Source organism: Miniopterus natalensis, chromosome 17 (assembly GCF_054644295.1).
Source record: "Miniopterus natalensis isolate mMinNat1 chromosome 17, mMinNat1.hap1, whole genome shotgun sequence".
In the NCBI taxonomy this organism is placed as follows: domain Eukaryota; kingdom Metazoa; phylum Chordata; class Mammalia; order Chiroptera; family Miniopteridae; genus Miniopterus; species Miniopterus natalensis.
The window spans coordinates 5,660,001-5,679,400 of NC_142097.1; positions in this window are offsets into that span (position 1 = coordinate 5,660,001).

The window sequence follows — 19,400 nt, forward strand, 5'->3', positions numbered from 1 at the left end:
TTTGATACCAGTAATGAAATTGCTGAATTCCAAAAAATTTACATGTTTCTAGAGGTGGGAAATGGTTAATTACAGAGTAACAGTAATGTTTTTTCATATATTTGCTATTATTACATTTTAGGAGATGCCTCCACTATTCTTTTTTTTTTTTTTATACAGATCTTTATTGACTTTGCAGAGAGGAAGGAAGAGGGAGAGCAAGAGAGAAACATCAATGATGGGAGAGAATCATTGATCGGCTGCCTCCTGCACGTCCCCAACTGGGGGTCGGTCGAGCCCACAACCCAGGCCTGTGCCCTGACCGGGAATCAAACCGCAATCTCCTAGATCCCAGGTCGATGCTCAACGGCTGAGTGCCACCCGGCTGGCTCCACTATTCATTTTTAGCCTAGTTTATTGTAGTAGTCAGCCCTTCTCAGTTTCTTTTTCCTTCAAAAAATTTCTTTAATTTTTATATTTTCTCAAACTTCCTTATTCATTATTTGATTTATTGTCAAAGAGAGTCTATCAAAGAAGCCTATCATCCATCTATCTATCATCTATCTATCTATCTATCTATCTATCTATCTATCTATCTATCTATCTATCTATCTATCTATCTATCTGTCTATCTATCATCTATCTCTGTCTATCATCTCTCATCTATCTATCATCTATCTATCATCTATCTATCTATCTATCTATCATCTATCTATCTATCTATCTATCTATCTATCTATCTATCTATCTATCTATCATCTATCTATCTGTCTATCATCTATCATCTATCTATCTATCATCTATCTATCTATCTATCTATCTATCTATCTATCTATCTATCTATCTATCTATCTATCTGTCTCTGTCTATCATCTATCATCTATCTATCTATCTATCACCTATCTATCTATCTATCTATCTATCTATCTATCTATCTATCTATCTATCTATCTATCTATCTATTATCTATATCTATCTATCATTTATCTATTCTTCTTTCAAAGATTTTTGATGATTCCAGTTGAAATGGTAAGCTATCCTCTGCTGCTTTTGTTAATCTCTCAGGGACCATCTGTCTATCTGTCCCACCTGCTCTCCTAGATGCCTCTTTTTAATGGTTTGCGTTTCCTCAATCTGTGCTTGTCCATTTGTAATTATGATTGAAGGACTAGAATGACCGTTGTTGGTCACTCCGCTGGCTTTCCTCAGCAACTGTGGACAGTGCCATCCAACCTCAGGCTTCAGGCCTAATGGGGGCATGTTCCAGTCTTCTTTGGGTGGATGGGTGGGGATGTTCCTGCAAGAGGACCTCTTTTCGTGTTGGGCTAGCAGAGAGCACATAAGCATGTTAAGGACTCATCTCAATAAACCAGAGTAAGCTAAGCAAGATATTTCTCTGGGAGCAGGGCATTAGGGCATTTCATTGATCTACAGGACTATTTTCCTATTATTTTCCCTTTTCTGGGAGACAGAGCCCCCACTATAAAGAGGAGTGTTCATCTCATCTGTTATATCTAAGAGAAAATGGCACAGCCAGCCCCCTGTGTACCAGAGCTGAGGGCAAGTCCAGCTGGGTTGGCAACCCTTCAATTAATTATGCTGCTAATTGCCACACAGGCTGCTCATTCATTCAACATCATTCAACAAATATTTCCAGCTCTCGTTGATGATGATCTTGGAGTTTTTCCAGGGCTCAGTGGGGAAGACTGGTACTCACTTCTTCAGTGACCCATTCCAGGTTTCTCTTTTTGTTGTGATTTGGGGGGGGCTATTTTTCCTGTAAAACCAGACTACTTTATAATTTTACAAAATTCCTTAAACTTTCTGCTAATAAGACTTTCTCTGTTTTCCAGGACTGCTAAGGATTTAATCTCATTCTCATATTCCTTTCGTCATTTCCCTGGGATCTGAGGGGGAAATGCAGCAGTGCATATGTGCTTAGTCTGCCATGTTGGTGTAGAAGCCCTGTTCCTAACATTGATTCATTTCTTATTGTACTACAATTATCTGAGTACATTTACAAAAAGTGCATTTTGGTTGCTGTATTTTCTGCATCCTTGCATTTCAGAGAATTTTTAGCACACTTTCTCATAAACAACAGCTGGGTATAAAATTCTCTCCCCCAAATCTGTGTCACCCCACTGTTGTCTGATATTTGTAGTCACTGCCTGGTGACAAACTGCATTTAGTTCCCATTTAAGTTGTTGATTTCCTTCTGCTTAGATACTTATAATTTTTTCACTAAACCATAAAATTAAATATGTATATATATATTTATATTATATTATGTGTATTATATTATATTATGTATTATATTATAATATGTATATATATTTATATTATATTAAATATGTATATATATAAATATATATATATTTCTAGAAAATATTTCTCTGTGGGTTGAATTTTACTTCATCAGGTCTCAAACCTCATGTCTCAAATCTTTTTTCAGTGCAAAAGATGTAACCGTTTGCCATTCATTTACCTCCTCTCTTCTACATACTTCCTTTATACTTTCTCCTAAACCTCACCCCTTTCTTCCAAGGACTTTCTACTCTGCAAATTGAAGCTCCTCTTCAATGAGAACAAACTCTTTCAAACCCTCTATCACTTCAACCTCACACCATGTATGAAACCTAGTTTTCCCTGTAGGATCCGTTCTCTGCAGTTCTCCCAAATACTTGGAGGTCAGACAAGACTTACGCATGCCATTTCAAGATTGAGTATCTCAACTACATCTGGTAGCTACTACCTGCCAGTCTCCTGGTGATGACTCCTCATTGTTGAAAAATAAGTGCAGACACTTCCCTAAGACTCTGATCGCAGGGATCATCTGCGTCCCCTTAGTGGAGGGCCTGTGAGCCCTTGGTGTTTAATGGAAAATAATGCCATGGAAGAGAACAGCATTGCTTAAGAGAGCATGGGGAGTAAAAGAGAATCATGTGAGAGTGTGTTTCTCTTCTATTCTCAATAATTGAGAATACTCTCCATACTCTTAGGCACTACCAGGCTCTCCGCCATGGCATCACTTTTCATTTACATACACAGAGCACTCACCAGGCCCTATCTCTAGGCTCGATCCCTCTTCCCATTCCTAAGTCCAATTGCCTACTTAATATCGAATTAACACATCAGTTCAACAAATTCAAAGTGGAACTTATAGTACAACCTTTCTCCTGAGAGCCCCATGTCAGAGAATGGCCTTTAATTGCTCCAAACCAGAAACCCGCCGGTCATTTTAGACTCTTCATTCCTCCTGATACCCACATCCAATTAATTTGAAGTTGTTTCTACCTCTAAAAAAAAGTCTCAGATATACTGACATCTCTTCATTCCTATTCAGCCACTTCTCAAGTTACATCACCTTTTCCTCTCTAAATTCCTGAAATGACCTCATTGGTTTCCTACTCTTAGTCTTGCTCTTCTGCTGCTCATTCTGGACGTTATCACTAGAGAGCCGTTTTAAAACACACAAATAATCATTACTAAAAGTTCTCATCTTTGTGTCACATCCTTAGACTTAGCCTAATGCTTAAAGTGGGTCCTATAGAGGACAAGGTCACTTCTAATACAGCCTCTGCTTTTCTTTCAACTGCATTAACTTTCCTTCTTCCTTTCTTTCTTTCTTTATTTTGATTTTTTCAGACTTAGAGAAATTTATTCAGTTGTTTGAATGTGTCACTCCCTCTTCCAGTTTTGGGACTTTACCCAGTCCTCATTACATCCCTTCTCACCCACCCACTGAGACTTTTTGATTCACCCAGGTGATGCCTACATATTCCTCGAGTCTGCTAAAACATCACTTCTTCTGGAAAATCACTCCTGATCCCCTAGGACAATTGACACGCACCTCCTGTGAGCTCGTCACCTTCACAGCACTATCCATGCTTTGTGATCTGCCCGTCCTATCAGGTAGGCTCAGCGCTGTGGGAACAGGAACCATGCCCATCTTGTTTAATATTTGTTTTCTTCGATCCTACAGGTGCTCTATCATTTTCATTAAATAAATCTTTGCTGGGACTTGCTAAATCTTTTAAGTGAGATCGTAACCCTTACTAATTTTAGCAACTTTCTCTTCTATCATTATTTGGTGATTTCTTCTTCCTAACCTGCTCCATTTTTTCCTTTTGGAAGTCTTGATACACGAAAAACGCTTCCTTCCCTTTTTTCGTCCGTTCAGTGTGAGCACTCATTTCCTCTGCGTGTGCAGAGAATTTCTTACACGTCCTTCTAATTGAGTGAATGAAGGTTCTGTGACAGCCTGCCTTCGGTTCGCTTCTTTCATGGCACTTTCACATCTCACCAGCTTGCATCTGCCTGTGAGCAATCCGCCTGACCTCAGATCTGCACCTTTCACGGGTGCCTGTGTCAGCTGCAGAGAGGCCGCATCCTCTCAGGCTTGCTCAGAGTGCCAATTAGAGATTTCCTAACACTTTGTTTTATCTTGTGTAGGAATTTCATTTCACAGGCCAAATTAGCTAGATTTTTTAGATTGTTTCTTTTTTTTTAGCAGAATGCTGTTGGGTTTTTTCTTCTCTGTTTGCTCACCCTTTCAGAGGTGAGTGTCCCTGAAATACCTTTAGTTTGAACCGCTTTATTAGAATACATTTAAGCCTTTCAGGCTCAGGGAAAAAGAATGCAAGTCTAGGTGTATTTTGCTGAAATTGAGATCCATTTTTTGTAAAAAGTAGGAAGCAGCAAGTGGGAATATTGCCTTTGTGCCTCCGATTGTACTTCTGGATATATTGTAGAATCGGAAGTCAGCTGGATCGGTGCCTGCCTTTGCCATCCCTGCTAGGCTGGGTCAAGAAATGGCATGGCTAATCTCTCTTCCCCATATGACTTTGATGCTTTGAGCTCTTGTCAAAGACAGAAACAAAGCTCTTCTTTTCCTAATGCCAACTTGTCCAAGTCAAGGAGCAAGTGCTCCTCCCAAATACTTGGTTGAATTCCTTTCAGGGTGTCCTCTAACATACTCCTCAGCCAGGCTTCAAACAAGAAAGCCCATTGACCAATAAATTATCCTGTTTAATCTGTGTTGTAAAGTACTTTAAGATTTCTGACATTTTGAAATTCCTTAGTAATTTCTAAGATTGGCGAAGATGTTTTTCTATTCATTCTTGGTCGCGTAAATGGAGACATAAAGGCAGCCATCTCCACCCAAATGTTCTTTACAGAATTTCATGTTAACAGCATTGATTTTATTTGCGGTGTGCCACGAGTTATCCAATCTGTGCTGTGAATATTACTCACCTACATAGGAATGGTCGGAATGACCTAATGTACCTTTGCGCTATGGCTCCCCCTTCTGGTTCTGCAATGGAAATCTCTCCAGAGAATCCTGAGCAGGCCTGAGCAAAGCTGAGAAGTTCTCAGCTGGAGCTAGACACTCTATTAACTGGTTCACTCAAATTCCTAAGAAGCTTTAGCATGTCTTAGGAGACTGCCCGCAGGAATTCAAGTACGACATCCGCACATCAGGGCAACTCTTCAGGTCTGAGAGCAAGGACTTGGGGTCCTGGCTTGGTCTGGACTCTTCAGTCAACAGGGAAACCCAAATCCTGTCCCCTGGGAGGGCATGTGTCCATAACACATGGAACAAAGACTATTTGCTGCCCACCTATAGCTGTGCTGCCTTCAGAGAGTCAGGAAACCGGGCTTCTGTGAGTTTATGAGAACAGGAAACACTTTTTGTGATTGAAAACACACACACAATTTCTAATTTTTCTTAACAAGATAAAGATGGGATAATTTAATACTCACAGTGAATTCTAATTTACTAATTCCATCTCCCCTTATTATCCATAATGGTTTGAAACTGCAGTCTGATTGGCATTTTATGATTTGATCAAATTCAGCATTATGAAATTTAATCAGTTAAGAAAGATCCCTGCCATTCATGACGCTAAGAAAATTTGATGAAAAATATGAGAAAACATTTGGTTTTTTTCTTCCAGCTTATGGTTCTCTGAACATTCATGTGTTTTGTGTTTGGAAGTCTGATTTTTTTTTCCTTGTTACCTCAGGCTATAGATTCAACTACTAATAATTCTGTGTGTGTGTGACTATGTATACCCTAAACGCCTTTTCAAAATTTTTCAATTACAATTGACATTCAGTATTAGATTAGTTTCAGGTATGTAACAGCCAAGTGGTTAAGACATTTATATAACTCCGAAGTAATCCTCTCAATAAGTCTAGCACCCACCCGGCACCATACGCAGCTATCACAACGTGACTGACTGTGTTCCCTGTGCTGTACTTTACATCCCCAGGACTGTTCTGCAACTGCCAATTTGTACTTCTTAATCTCTTCATTTTTAAAAATAATCAGTTCTACGTATACATAAGAATGTGTTTCCATTTGAAACTGCTGTCAAGATATCACTTAAAAATGCTTTTAGAATTATTAATCAACTAAAATAATGGTTCTCTTCTGCTAAGTAGAGAGGGACTTAGCTTAATAAAATCACCTTGTTGAAGATAACATACCTATGCCCTGGCTGGTTTGCTCAGTGGTTAGAGCGTCGGCCCAGAGACTGGCGGGTCCTGGCTTCCTTTCCAGCCCAGGGCATGTGCCTGGGCCGCAGGCTCGATCCCGGGCCCCGTCAGGGCGAGGGAGGGAGGCAGCCCATCCATGTGTCTCTCTCACATCCATGTCTCTGTCTCTCTCTCTACTCCCCCCAATTCCATTCTCTCTAAAACAAATCAATGGGAAAATATCCTTGGGCGCGGATTAACTAACTAAATAACTAAATAAGTAACTAACTAAATAAAAAGACCCTTTGACTCTCAGTGAGCTTTCCCTGTTTAAAACGCCACACTCTGTATTTCACTATCCTCATACTCTGTCTGTTACGGGGCCATTTATCGGTAAAGCCCTTTTTGAAGATTTGTCTCTGTATTTGCTCCGACACTAGTTTATGTACTGCTGTTTCTCAGCTTTTAATCTGTTCTTTCCTTCAGTAATAAAATGCATTGAGTCCTTCTTTAGTGTTATATGAGATTCAAAATAGTTACTACAAATGAAAACAAATAAGCACTTATAGTTTTAAGTACACCTCTCCGACTAGACTCCCCTTCTCACACATTGCTCCCCCTCAGTCCCCCCATGTTCCAGATAACCAGATGGCTGCCACTCGCTCGGTGACATTGCTTTCCCCTGGCAGCGAGCTATCCCTAAAGGATGTTTTAGTCGAGAGCTCAGAGGTGACAGCATTTATATCCCAGGCACAGCGGTAAGAGCACAGCTGCCTTTTAGAAAACTGGGGGACATGCAACAGGGCGTCTAACAAAGCCCAGCCGATGGACTCACTCAGGAAGGCTTCCCGCATTAGTGAAACCCGTCCAGGACCCCTCACGGTTACTCAGACGACAAGGTAAAGGGTTTGGACGCTGTGGCTTTCTTTCTGCGGTCAGAGCTATTTTGAGCTTAGCTCTCCGGTGAGTACTGTGGGAAAGAGTTGAACCAAGTCACCAATCAGCCTTAATCTTTCTTGAACTGACTGCCCTCCCCCCAGCTTTCTTTCCAACTCCTAAGAGTTTGGCACAGACTAAGAAGGCAGACACTACAGATGAGGTGATGGGCAGGCTGTGAGGAGCTGAGGTTATTATCTGAAGATTAACCACAGAGGCCCCGAAAGGGCTGGGGTCTTTCAGAAGAATCTCCCAGGAGATTTCCAGGTCAGCTTACTGGGGTCAGACTGGCTCTCTACTGTGATCCCAACTTTGTCAAGAGTTCTGCAAAATCATTTCTCATGTTGACAATCCATGGGCAAGAGGGGAGGAAAATATATGACATGCTACTAAGAAAAGCAACGTGACCTAATTTGTTTTAGGTGGGGATTTTGTTTATTGGGGGAAAAATGACTTATAAGCTGGCCAAAGGCAAGTGTTCAGGGATTTCTCCCAGTCTCCATTTCTATAATTACCCTCTAAATATGGCATTGTTCTGTCTCTCCGGCACCAGTCAGCAGGGAGCCTGGGTAAGAAGAGCCCCTGCAGACACACTAAACATCGGGTACTTCCCCTGTGCACCAGGTCCCACCTGTCTGAGGGCAGCTCCAGACCCCACCCCTCCTGCCCTGCACCCAGCTGCAGCGCACCCGTGAGCTCTGCCAAGAACCAAAGTCTTGCAGCGGCGCTCACAAATCTCTCACCCACTGGGATCTGGATCTCTGTGCGTTAATCACGCTCTGTGTTAATGTCATTGAACCGGCTCCCCTTGCTCTGATTTCATAGTCATCCAGCAAACCTATGATTATAATGTGAATTTCCATGAAGATGTTGACATAGCTTAATATAAATTGTTGGTAATTAATATTTGGTAATTAACAAGCTGGCATTCTAGCTCTCCTGAACTTTTTAGTATAACCCAAGACCAGGAATTAGGCCAGGATTTTGACCATGAATTTTCCCTGCCTAAAAGCCCCAAATCCTCTCTTTCACCGTGGTAATGCTGGAAGATGTAATGCCCCACTTAACTGGACAACTGGATGTCCTAGCGAGATATTGCAACTACATTGGACTCTTTTAGAGATAAGTAGATCTGCTGAAGTTTTGTATAAGGAAATAGTGGAGAATCATAGTGAGACCCTAGTTGAGACCCTAAATGGTAGACTAATGTATTTGGCTTTAACAGTCTTAAAAATAGCAGAAAGTCATCAAAGATTTTTGGATGGTTAACAAAGGTGGGGGGAGGTAAGAAGAGTGAGAACAGAGAAACAAATCTTGTATGTATCTTGCTTTTAATTTTCTCACACATAATTTTACCTAATCCTACTGACACCATGAAGCAGAAATGCCCGCCTTATGGGTGAGAAAGCCCACGCTGAGTGAACCGTGACGTGGCCAAGGTTGCTGGACTAGTAGAAGGTGACAAGAATCACATTGTGATTTCAAATGCAGTGTTTATTCCCAGATTATCTAAATAGTCCCATATCAGTGTTAAGTCCCAACTACCCTAGTGAAGCCACCACAATAGAGTTACACTTGCCTACTAGACTCCAAAATAATACCAGCAATACTTCTTTCCCCACTAGAGTGTGACAGGTCTATAAATAGATTCCTGCTCTATGAAGCTGAGCTTAAACTTAGGCCCAGGATCCCCATGAGCTACACATCCAACCAGCCCACGTGACTGCCTTTCCCTGTTAGAGTGGGCCCTTGTTCTGGGTCCTAACGTAAGTTTATTACATATCCTGGCACCGGCCTGACCCTGCCATCTGCCCATCTTAGTAAAGTATACAGTGTTAGGTTACTAGTTCCAGTGAGGGGCAGGACTGGGTATTGGAAAAATATATCCTTACTACAAGCAGTTGAGCTAATGATCGATGTCAACATCATTTCACAAACTCACTTAAAAGAGCCATGATTTTTGTTATGTTTGATAATCAAAGTGAATATATAAATAAAAGGTATTATGAACATAAAATAGTTTTATTGCCATCTAATAATAATTATCCAAAGTGAGATAATTCAATGGAAGTTAGTAAAGGGCAATAAGAAACTTGCTTTGTATTTATAACAATCAAAGGGAATTTAAGTGTTTGGGTTTAAAGAGCTTTATGATTCTAAGTGGAGACCTGAGACGTATATCTAGGATGATTAACAGTATTAAGGCATCTCAACTGAAAACCCTAGAGCTTGCAATTCATTCAAAAAACAGTTTTTGGCCCAGCCGGCATGGCTCAGTGATTGTCAATCTATGAACCTGGAGGCTACAGTTCGATTCCCGGTCAGGGCACACACCCTGGTTGTGGGCTCCATCCCCAGTCGGGGGTGTGCAGTAGGTAGCCAATCAATGACTCTCATCATTGCTGTTTCTCTCTCTCCCCCTCTCCCTTCCTCTCTCTGAAATCAATAAAGACCGTTTTGATTGTTGATTCAGAGAACAAGGGCTATCACCAGGCGGGAAATGAGAGGAGACCCCTGAGGCTGGGAATCTGCAAAGACTCTTGCCAGTGTGGTGAGCCAGACGACCGGTGGTGGAGTATATCTCTGAGTCAGAGGCGCCTTTCTGCACTTTTTGGGAAAGCGTGAAAAGCACTTTATAACTTACATACAAAAGGAGGCAGATCAATATTTTATGTGACTCTTAAACAGATGTGGCCCTTCTGCAGCCTTCTCTGCACACAGGAAATATCCGCCAGTTTCCTAAATATCAGTCCCACTGACTTCCCTTGAATTTACAGTCCTTAATATTTATTGATATTTCTTACAGGAGGTGAGAAATGGTAATAAAGAGAGGAATAAATATATACACTAAACACAGTACAGATGTTATTTATTTTCTCCCGGCCGGTGTGGCTCGGTTGGGTGGAGCATCTTCCTGTGCAGAAAAGGATCGGGGTTCAATCCCCCCGCAGGGCACGTTCGGGAGAAAACGGTGATGGATGTTTCTCGTTCTCTCTCCCTCTCCCTTCTTGTCTCTCTAAAATCAATAAAAACACATCCTAGGATGAGAGCTAAGAGAAAAAGATATTATTTTCGGTGCAGTAATAACCGTGTCATTTGTCCTTATACAGAAAATGATAAAGCTCAGAAGCAGCCCAGAAACTTTTTGACATCACACAAATCTACGCGTCTGAACCTGGACTTGCATCCAGCTCTGCTTCATGCTAAAGCTTCGTCCTTCATGCGACATGTTCGTGTGTCCCACCCAGCCTCTCGCGCTCGCGGGAACCTCTGCATCAAGCTCCTCCAATCAGGTAGCGAACGACTCCTTCCGAGGCCGGGATCAGCAGCATTTGACCTGGAGCCACTGTTGCAAATGTGCCGACGTCTTAAGTCTCCTGACAGTGACTCTAAGGGAAAAGCAGGATTTACTCTCTCCTTAAAGCACACATGACATGCACCCGCCTCCCCGCCTCCCACTCCCTTCCCGGCTTTGCCCCCTCAGCTGCCTGGTGGTTCTGGCCCCGACAGCGACTGGGTGCTTCTGCCCTAACCCCCTGCATCCCTGCAGCAGGCCTGGCTCGCCTGCTCCGGGCGAAGGGGCCCAGGGTTAGATGTGAGCGTGAGCTGCGCCCTGAGATGGAAACCAGGGCCTTGGGCCGCGCCGTTCCCGTGCCCGGCTGGGCTGCCGGGCTGCCGAGGGCCACTCTCCACGGGGGCCGGTCACTGGGGACCCGGGCCAGGTGCAGGGCTGCCTACTCCTCCCTCCGCTGTTGGTGTCCTCACGGGGGCAAGGGTCTTACTGGCTCCCAGAGTTCACGCGGGACGCCTTGGGCCCAATCAGACAGGAAACCTGAGCCACCCCGCACTGGCCACACAAACGCTAGACTGTGGACCCGAGAAACAGCTGCGCGAGGCACTGACTGGGACGGGCCCTTGCTTTTCACGTTTGCCTAAGGAGCAGATTGCCACCAAAGCGGAGTGCCCTCGTTTCTTACCAAGGAGAGCACGGCGCTGTGTTGATGGTTTCCCTTGCCGTGAGATGTGGAAGGGGGGTTGGAAAGTGTAGTTATCAATCTCTGTGCATTGAACTGGAAGTTTTTTAAAAGCCTGACCACGTCCGAGTGCGTGCCACCGAGGGAGGCTGCGGTCTCTCAGCCCTGCTCCTCCTCCCTCGGGATTGTTTGGGCTGAATGAACCCAGATGACAAGGCGCAGTCAGTGGGGACTCTGTTCTCCAGTCCGTCAAACCTGCGGGCTCTTTCACATCAACGCCACTTTATGATTTCTGCCTTGAACCCTTCCAGGAGGACCTCGTTCACGTCCTACCCGTCTGTCCCGAGGCAGAGACCAAGCGCCCCCCGGGCTGGGAAGACACTGCTGCTTTCTTCCAGCCCGCTCGCTCCTGCAGCAATCAGTGTTTATGGCCGCAGCTACAGTAAAAATAGCAAAAGTCAATATTTGTGCTCCGTATCTGTCAGATAATAAAGCTGGCGAGAGGTAGGGCCACGGGACATCTGCGCGCAACGCGAAGGGCAGGCCCCTCGTCCTCCCAGACAGTTTGTCTAAGGTGGCGTCTGTTTGTACAGCTGACAGTCTCCAATCCCCCGTGTGTGTCCTTAGGGAAGCTCAAGATTTTTGTCTGATTTCTGATCCTGTTGATTCTGGCCTTTAAACTGGAAAAAAAAGTTTAGAAAAAGAAGCAGCAGCAGAAGTAGAAAAAAAAAAAACTTAAGATAATGAAAGAAGACTGAATAGGAGCTCAGAAAACCCAGCAGTCCCCTTTGAACTAGTGCTTTTTAAACCTTTCTACTTCCACAAAGGACAATAAGAGGCAAAGAAACGATGGGGAAATAAAATGAAAGACCCTAAAACAAGCTGGGAGGTCAGAGGGTCTCTTGAGAGTTTGGATTTGAGATGAAGACCAGGGTTTTCGTTTCAGCTCTGTGACTTGGGGCAAGTATCTTCCTACAAATCGCCTCAGATCTTTCATCTATAAAATGGGAATATTAATAGAATGCATTTAATAGAATTGTTGAAAAGATGAACGGAGATAATGCGGGGAAAGAGATGAGCACAGCAGGTGGTAACGATACCAGTGATGGTTTGCCATCGGATCAAAGCGAAGTGGTTAAATGAACCAGCGCTGCTCTTCCTCCAGCCACTCAGCCTCATTAAGCGACTAACACAAGTCCCTGTGAAAAAGTGGCCGTGAAAGTCAAAACTCAGGTTTTAGAACTCATTTTTATATTGCATTTCCTTACGACTATTAGTGCTAATCTCCCAGGGTTCACTGTTTATCCATTTCCATCACGTTCAGCGCTTCCAAGTCGGAATGGCTGTGCTGGTCGGGGACACCGTTCTTATCATTGTTGGGCAGTTTGATCCCAAATCTCCACTCGGGGACCCCGCAGCATTTCACAGCCTCTCCGCCCCGCCTCCCATACCTGCTCCCCCGCCCTTCCCTGTAACCCACTGCATTCGACAGCCAGTCTTTCTCTAAAAGTGACACACGTTTTAGCCTGAGAAATGATTATAGGTGGATGAGCTTCTGTATTGCTAAATGTCATTTCTTTTCATATTTATTAGAGAAAATATAATAGCACTGGCTTGTTGTGGGGAGAAGAGGGAGATAAGCACATGCCCAGTGAAGTCAGGGTGGCTTAGGCAAGGTGCTTGTCTGTCAGCAATGGATTGGCTAGGGGGTGGACCCCATCAGAAGTGCATGAAATTTTGGAGAGTTAATTGGTTAGTTTGAAGCAACTCCTGCTTATCATCCCCAGGTAAAGGAGCTTTCTCTCTTTGGCTCTCTCTCTCTCTTGTTCCGTGACCTGCACTCACCCGTGTGCTCACATGTTCTCTCTCCATGGCCATGTGGCCTTAAGAAGCCACATGGGCCATGGCCATGCGAACCCCACATGCAATGGACTGCAACTGGGAACACAAGCTGAGCTAGCCAGGTGCTGGACTGGGCTGGACTCTAATATGGAGCAGAAATTCTGGGCTGCGGCCTTAATTCTGGCCCTGCTGAAGACAAGATTGGACTTTTTCCATGATGGAAGGAATAGAGGTGGGACCTTGGAGGGGAACCCCCTTAATTTTACATCATCAGTAGAGCTTTCCACGAAACCCCATCCTCCTGTGGGGGCCTCAAGAAATTCTTTTCCTCGAGGCACCAAAAGAACTCCACTTCCACCAACAGCAAAACCTCTACCAACCCACGACCAGGACCTCGTGTGAGAGAGAAAACACGTTTGCTGTGTGTACTTCACGGAGCCTCGGGGGCGGTCAGTGACCCCAGCGTGGTGGTGAATACCGCAAAGGCGGTCACCACGGTGTGCGGTACTCACAGGTTCTCCATCAGATCACACTGGCCCCATGTAACATGGTTTTATGTTCTGTTGTTGTCTTGTCAACTCTTTTCTTGGTACTTTGTAATTTGTCAATGGCTTTCTTAAAATGTGATGGTCAGAGATAAATACAACTCACCAGGCGTGGCTGGAGGAAAACGGAGTTTCTCTGCATTCATGTGAATTCTCAACCGAAGTCCTTCTTTAGTCCCTCCGTCCAGTTCTTGGCTCCTATTAAATATTCACTAATCAAAACCCTTTCATTGTGAATTTCTGAACCCTTTTTGCTTCATTGTTTCATTGATGGATGATTCATTGAATTTAGACAAATTTTTATCATTTTCCTTTAGTCCTTTATGGTCAGGCGAGAGAGATCTTTTTAAATCTTGATTCTTTCATCCAACATAAATCACTTGGAATGATTCATCCACCACTCTAAGCTTTGTGTTTCCACATATTGGATAAACAGGATTTCTAGGCTTTTACATAAAGCAGTGCTTCTCAAAATTATCTAACAAAGAATCACTAATCACAAGGAGTCCAAAATGATCCCCCTACAGGTTGGACATGAAGGTGGACTCACTGGAAGCAAAAGTAACATTTTTTATTTGTATATTTTATAATTTATATGACCGTTTTTAAAATTTAGCCTAAAATACGGCACTGCTTATTGTGGCATAATTTTCCTAAAAACCTTTGATTAAAATTTATACTGTCAGAGAAAGTGCAGTGTTTGTTTTGTGTGTGGCATGGAATGGGCCTCGGATTCTGAGAGAGGGAGAGAGAGAGAGCCGTGTGTCCTTGGCTGACATTATACAGTCTACTCCAAAAGGGGGACCACTTCTTATGTGATCTTCTGTTTTCAACATATGTTTATTTAATATTTTTAATATCTCTTCCTGGGTTGTTTTCTTCCAATTTTTCAATGCCCCTTCTTTCCACTACTTTCTTATACTCATTGCTTTTCATTTGATTATATATGTTTATTGTGTTAAAACACGGGCCTATTTATTTAACAAGCACTTAGTGAGCAGTAACTGTATGCCAGGGGACTAGGCTAGCCATGCGGACATAGTGACAGGCAAGACAAATCTGGTCACTGCCCCTTACAAAGAGGAAAGTTAGGTGTTGGGCGGCCTCCTCCGGTTTCTTCAGGCGCGCTTCTGTTTCCCTTCTCATCGCAGCTACTGGCGCTGGTAGAGTTGGAACTTTGGGTTTGAAGAGCCTCTCATGCCCCCTAAGCTACCCCCGCTAAAACGCCACGAGCTGCGGGGCGGTGACTGCTCGCTGTCTGACCCTGCACCCTCGGTGTCGCTCCCCGGGCTGCTGTCCTGTGAAACACGCCGCGCGCCCCGGGTGCGATGCCGGTGTGCTTGGCTCAGGTGAGGGAAGGCCAAGGCGAGCCCCCCCCCCCAAGCGAGCGCCGTGGGCCGCGGGTCCAGGGCCCTCAGGCCCGGTGTCGGCCCTCCCAGGGGCCCCTCGGAAGGCGAGGGACACCCGGCTGCTCTTTCTTCCTGAACCAAGAAACACCGCGAGGGCGCGCCCTACTGTTATAGTGACTTTAGAGCTTGCATTGCAGGTGTTCACTGCAGATATTAGAAAATGTAAGTGGCCAAGGAGAACATTTCAATAAACTTGCATATCCACTGCCCAGAGCTATCAATATTTTGGTGCAGATCTTCCCATATTTAAACTTTTAAAATCACAAATGTGTATTGTATTTGTCACAATACTGTTTGGTATTATATCATTATGCCATGCTTTATTTCCCCTCCTACCAATATGCGATTATTTCCTGTAATATTAAATAGTTTTCTAAAATACAATATTAATAATGATATAGCTTACAGTCAGACCATACTTTATGTTAGAATGCCTTAATATTAAACACTTAAACAGTTCTCAAATAGTTTTATAATAACGATAAACTTTCTTATAGCAATATCTTAATATAAATCTGTATATATCTTCTTAGGATAAATTTCTAACAGTAGAATTATTTGGTCAATTTCTAAGTTTGTGTTTTTATATTTTTAAGGCTTTTGGTATCTATTCCCAAATTATTCTCTAGAAACTTTGTACCAATTTATATTTCTTGCTCAGTTAGCAAGGGGTATTGCTATAAAAATCTCTTCCAGCCAATAAGTAAAACATGATACCTCATATTTCTTTTCTGAACCGATTGTTACTTCTTGTTTATTTTTTCTACTAGGATGTTTGTCTTTATTTTTTTAATTTATTATATTTTTATTTTACATACATTGCAAGTACTTTCTCAGATTTCTGTTATTTGAATATTAATTTTATTTATAGTGTTTTGGAGGTACAACTCTTATTTGTTTTCATTATAGTAAAATACTTCTGTATTTTCCATGTCTGCATTTCATTTCATGTTTGGCTCTTACGTTTAATTCTCTTTTTCCCCAAAAGCCCCATAAAAGACTTAGATAAATGGGGGTTGAGGGGTTCTTATCAGAGCTGGTAACTAGAGAAGTATAAATTCCATATGATAGAACTTCCAAACCACACAATAGAAATGTGAAGGAATTTCAATAATATCAAGCAAGATCAGATTGAAGGGAGAAGTGATCGGCCAATGAATTTTACACAAATAATTGTGAGAAAATGCAATAACCTCATACATTAATTAAGTGGTATAATTTTAAGTTTTTAAAATTTCTTCTCATGTACCTTCTTGTATTTTACAAATATTCTAGAAGTAAATACATATTTATATTATGAAACAAATAAAAGTCAGTAAACAAAATAAATGAGCAAGGTAGACTACAGGACTGGAATGAGGTGGTTATTGAACATATATTGAATATATTGCATATATTGAAAATAGCTGTGAGTGACAGATATGTTTTTAATGATGGAGGATGGCCAGTGTGAGCACCTCCTGTGTCTATGGTTTTAATCTGCATTGAGCAGTGGTTCTTAACTGAGAGTAAGTTTGTCCCTCCTCTCCCAGGGACACTTGGCAGTGACTGGAGACACTTTTGGTTGTCACAACTTTGGATTCTACTGGCAACTAGTGGGTAGAGCCCAGGGATGATGCTAAATATTTTATGACGCAAAGCCAGCCTCCCCGCAACAGAGAATTATCTGGCCCAAAACATCAATAGTGTCAAAATGGAAAACATTAGTGTAGAGACTTTAAGATGAGTGATCTCCACATTGAGGTTCAGGCAACGAAGGGCGTGCACAGGCCAATCCATTAGAGTGAAAGAAAAAATATTAAAATTTCAATTTATGGTAATTTTATTCCAAAAAATGATATTATTTTTCATTAATGTTTAAAATATAGATCAACATGGTTCCTCTTACTAATCCAGGAGCCCCTCCAGCCACAGGTGGCACTCTGAGGGATGGGAGGGGACCAGAACATGGAGGTAATGATAGCAGCACCCCCTGGCACGCTGGCTTTCTGCGTGTGGCCACATCTGCACCTTCCATGGGCCAGGCAAGTGCATTTGTGTCTGACGTTATGCAGCTTTGACTAAGCTACCTGTCACAACACACACACATAGCTTTAAAAGATCTTACAAAGAAATCAAATGGACTAAAAATGGCATTATAATGCAAACACAAACAACAGAAAGCTGATGGCATGCATCTATCTCAGAGCAAGGCCTTGGAGCCATATTATCAGAAGAAGTGGCAATCTGCTCAGATCCAGACTGGAGTGGGAGACCTCTGTAAAGGACAGCCCTTGACGAGTAGCCATCCCCCCTTCTAGGTCCCATTCCTTAGGATCGAGGTATGATCTGAGCAACCCAAGGAGCCTGAGTTTATTTGGATAAGACCAAGAAGAAGTGTATATCACAGAGTGTTATCAAAAATAACAAAGCAATTCACTAGCAATCAGTGGTGACTTCAGCTCAAAGTAATTCCAATAGCTACCAAAACACCAGAAGCTTATTGCTAAAATCAGTCATTCTTGCCTACTTCAAAAAGCAAGAAAAATTTCTAGTAAACTCTCTAACCCTACAACTTAAAGAATTAGAAAGCTCCCCTGTGAGGCGTCCGGACCAGGGCTTTTGTTTGCCGGGAGTTTTTATTGCTGCTTCAATTTTATTAGTTGTTATTGGCCTGATTCTTCCTGATTCGGTTTTACATGATCTCACTCATATGTGGAATCTAATAAACAAAATAGACTGAGGGACAAAATAGATCCAGAGACACAGAAGCATGAAACAGACTGAGGAATCTCAGAGGGAAAGCAGGGCTGGGGGAGCGGACGGGGCGAGATTAATCAGAGAATTTACATGCATATATGCAAACCCATGGACACAGACAATAGAGTGGTGAAGGCCACGGGGCAGGAGTGGGGTGGAGGGGATCAATGGGGGAGAAAAAGGGGACGTCTGTAACACTTTCAACAATAAAGATACATTTAAAAAAAATAAAATAAAATCAGTCATTCCTTGTGGCCTAGGAAGATTACGTGAATGTCCAGGTCTATGCCCTCTCAATAACCACTGGAGAGGGAACCTTTAAGCTACTAGTCACCGGCTACATGGGACCAGTCATACACTCCTGAACTGTGGAAGCAGTCGCCAAGCCACTCATGGATCCAAGAGTAAAAGATGAAGTCTGTGCTGGCTCAGGCAGTATATTGGTCAGCTAGGGATGCCATATCAACATAACATACACTGGGTAGATTAAACAACAGCAATGTATTTTCTCACAGTTCTGGAGGCTGGAAGTCTAAGAGCAGGGTGCAGTGTGGTCAGGCTTTGGTGAGGAGCCTCTCCCTGGCTTGCAGACAGTCCCCTTCTTGCTGGCCTTTCCTCAGTGTGTGCAGGTGTTGAGAGAGTGAGCTCCTGTGTCCCTTCTTATAAAAGCACTAATTCCAGCATGAGGGCCCCCCTCTCATGACCTCATCTTATCCTAACTACCTTTGAAAGGTCCCACCTCCAAATATCATCATATTGGAGGTTAGGGCCTCAATATATGAATTTGAGGGAGCGGGGCATGAACATTCAGTCCAATCTGGGGGTTTACATATAACCTCTAACCAATAAGTGACTGACCATTAAGCTATGTTGACCTAGCACCCAGCTCTAGAAAGTCAGGCAAATCTATAAACACAGAAAGAATTCGTGGTTGCCTGGAATTGGGAGTGTGAAAGGGAAGGGGGGAGACAAAAAATGAATAGAAGATTTCTTCATGACACGATAAAAATGTTCCAACTCTTCAAAAGTTGGATTATGGTGACAGTTACACAACTCTGTAAATATACTAAATTTATCAAAAGCCATTGAATTGTATGCTTTAAATGGGTGAATCTGATAGTATGTAAATTATAACTGAAATAAAAGGTGTTCTTAAAAATTCACATGGAATAATTGTAGCCTTCAATTCACTTCTAAATAATAATTCAATCAATTGTCTGTAATATGAATGGAGAGTAAACTTTGGAAATTTTAACCAAGACTTAGAATGACTTAATATGAACCTTAGTATGAGCTTTAGCAATTAAATTTGGTAATGAAAAGGTTTAACATTTTGAAAAGTAAAATATTGAAATAAAAGAGCAGGAACATCTCTATGTGTAAAATTGTTATATAGCTGTCAGTAAAATATATAAACCTAAATTTGAATCTTGGTGGAGCCAAGGCATAATATTGTGGAAATGTGTCTTAGAGATCCCAGGAGAGAATCATAAGGG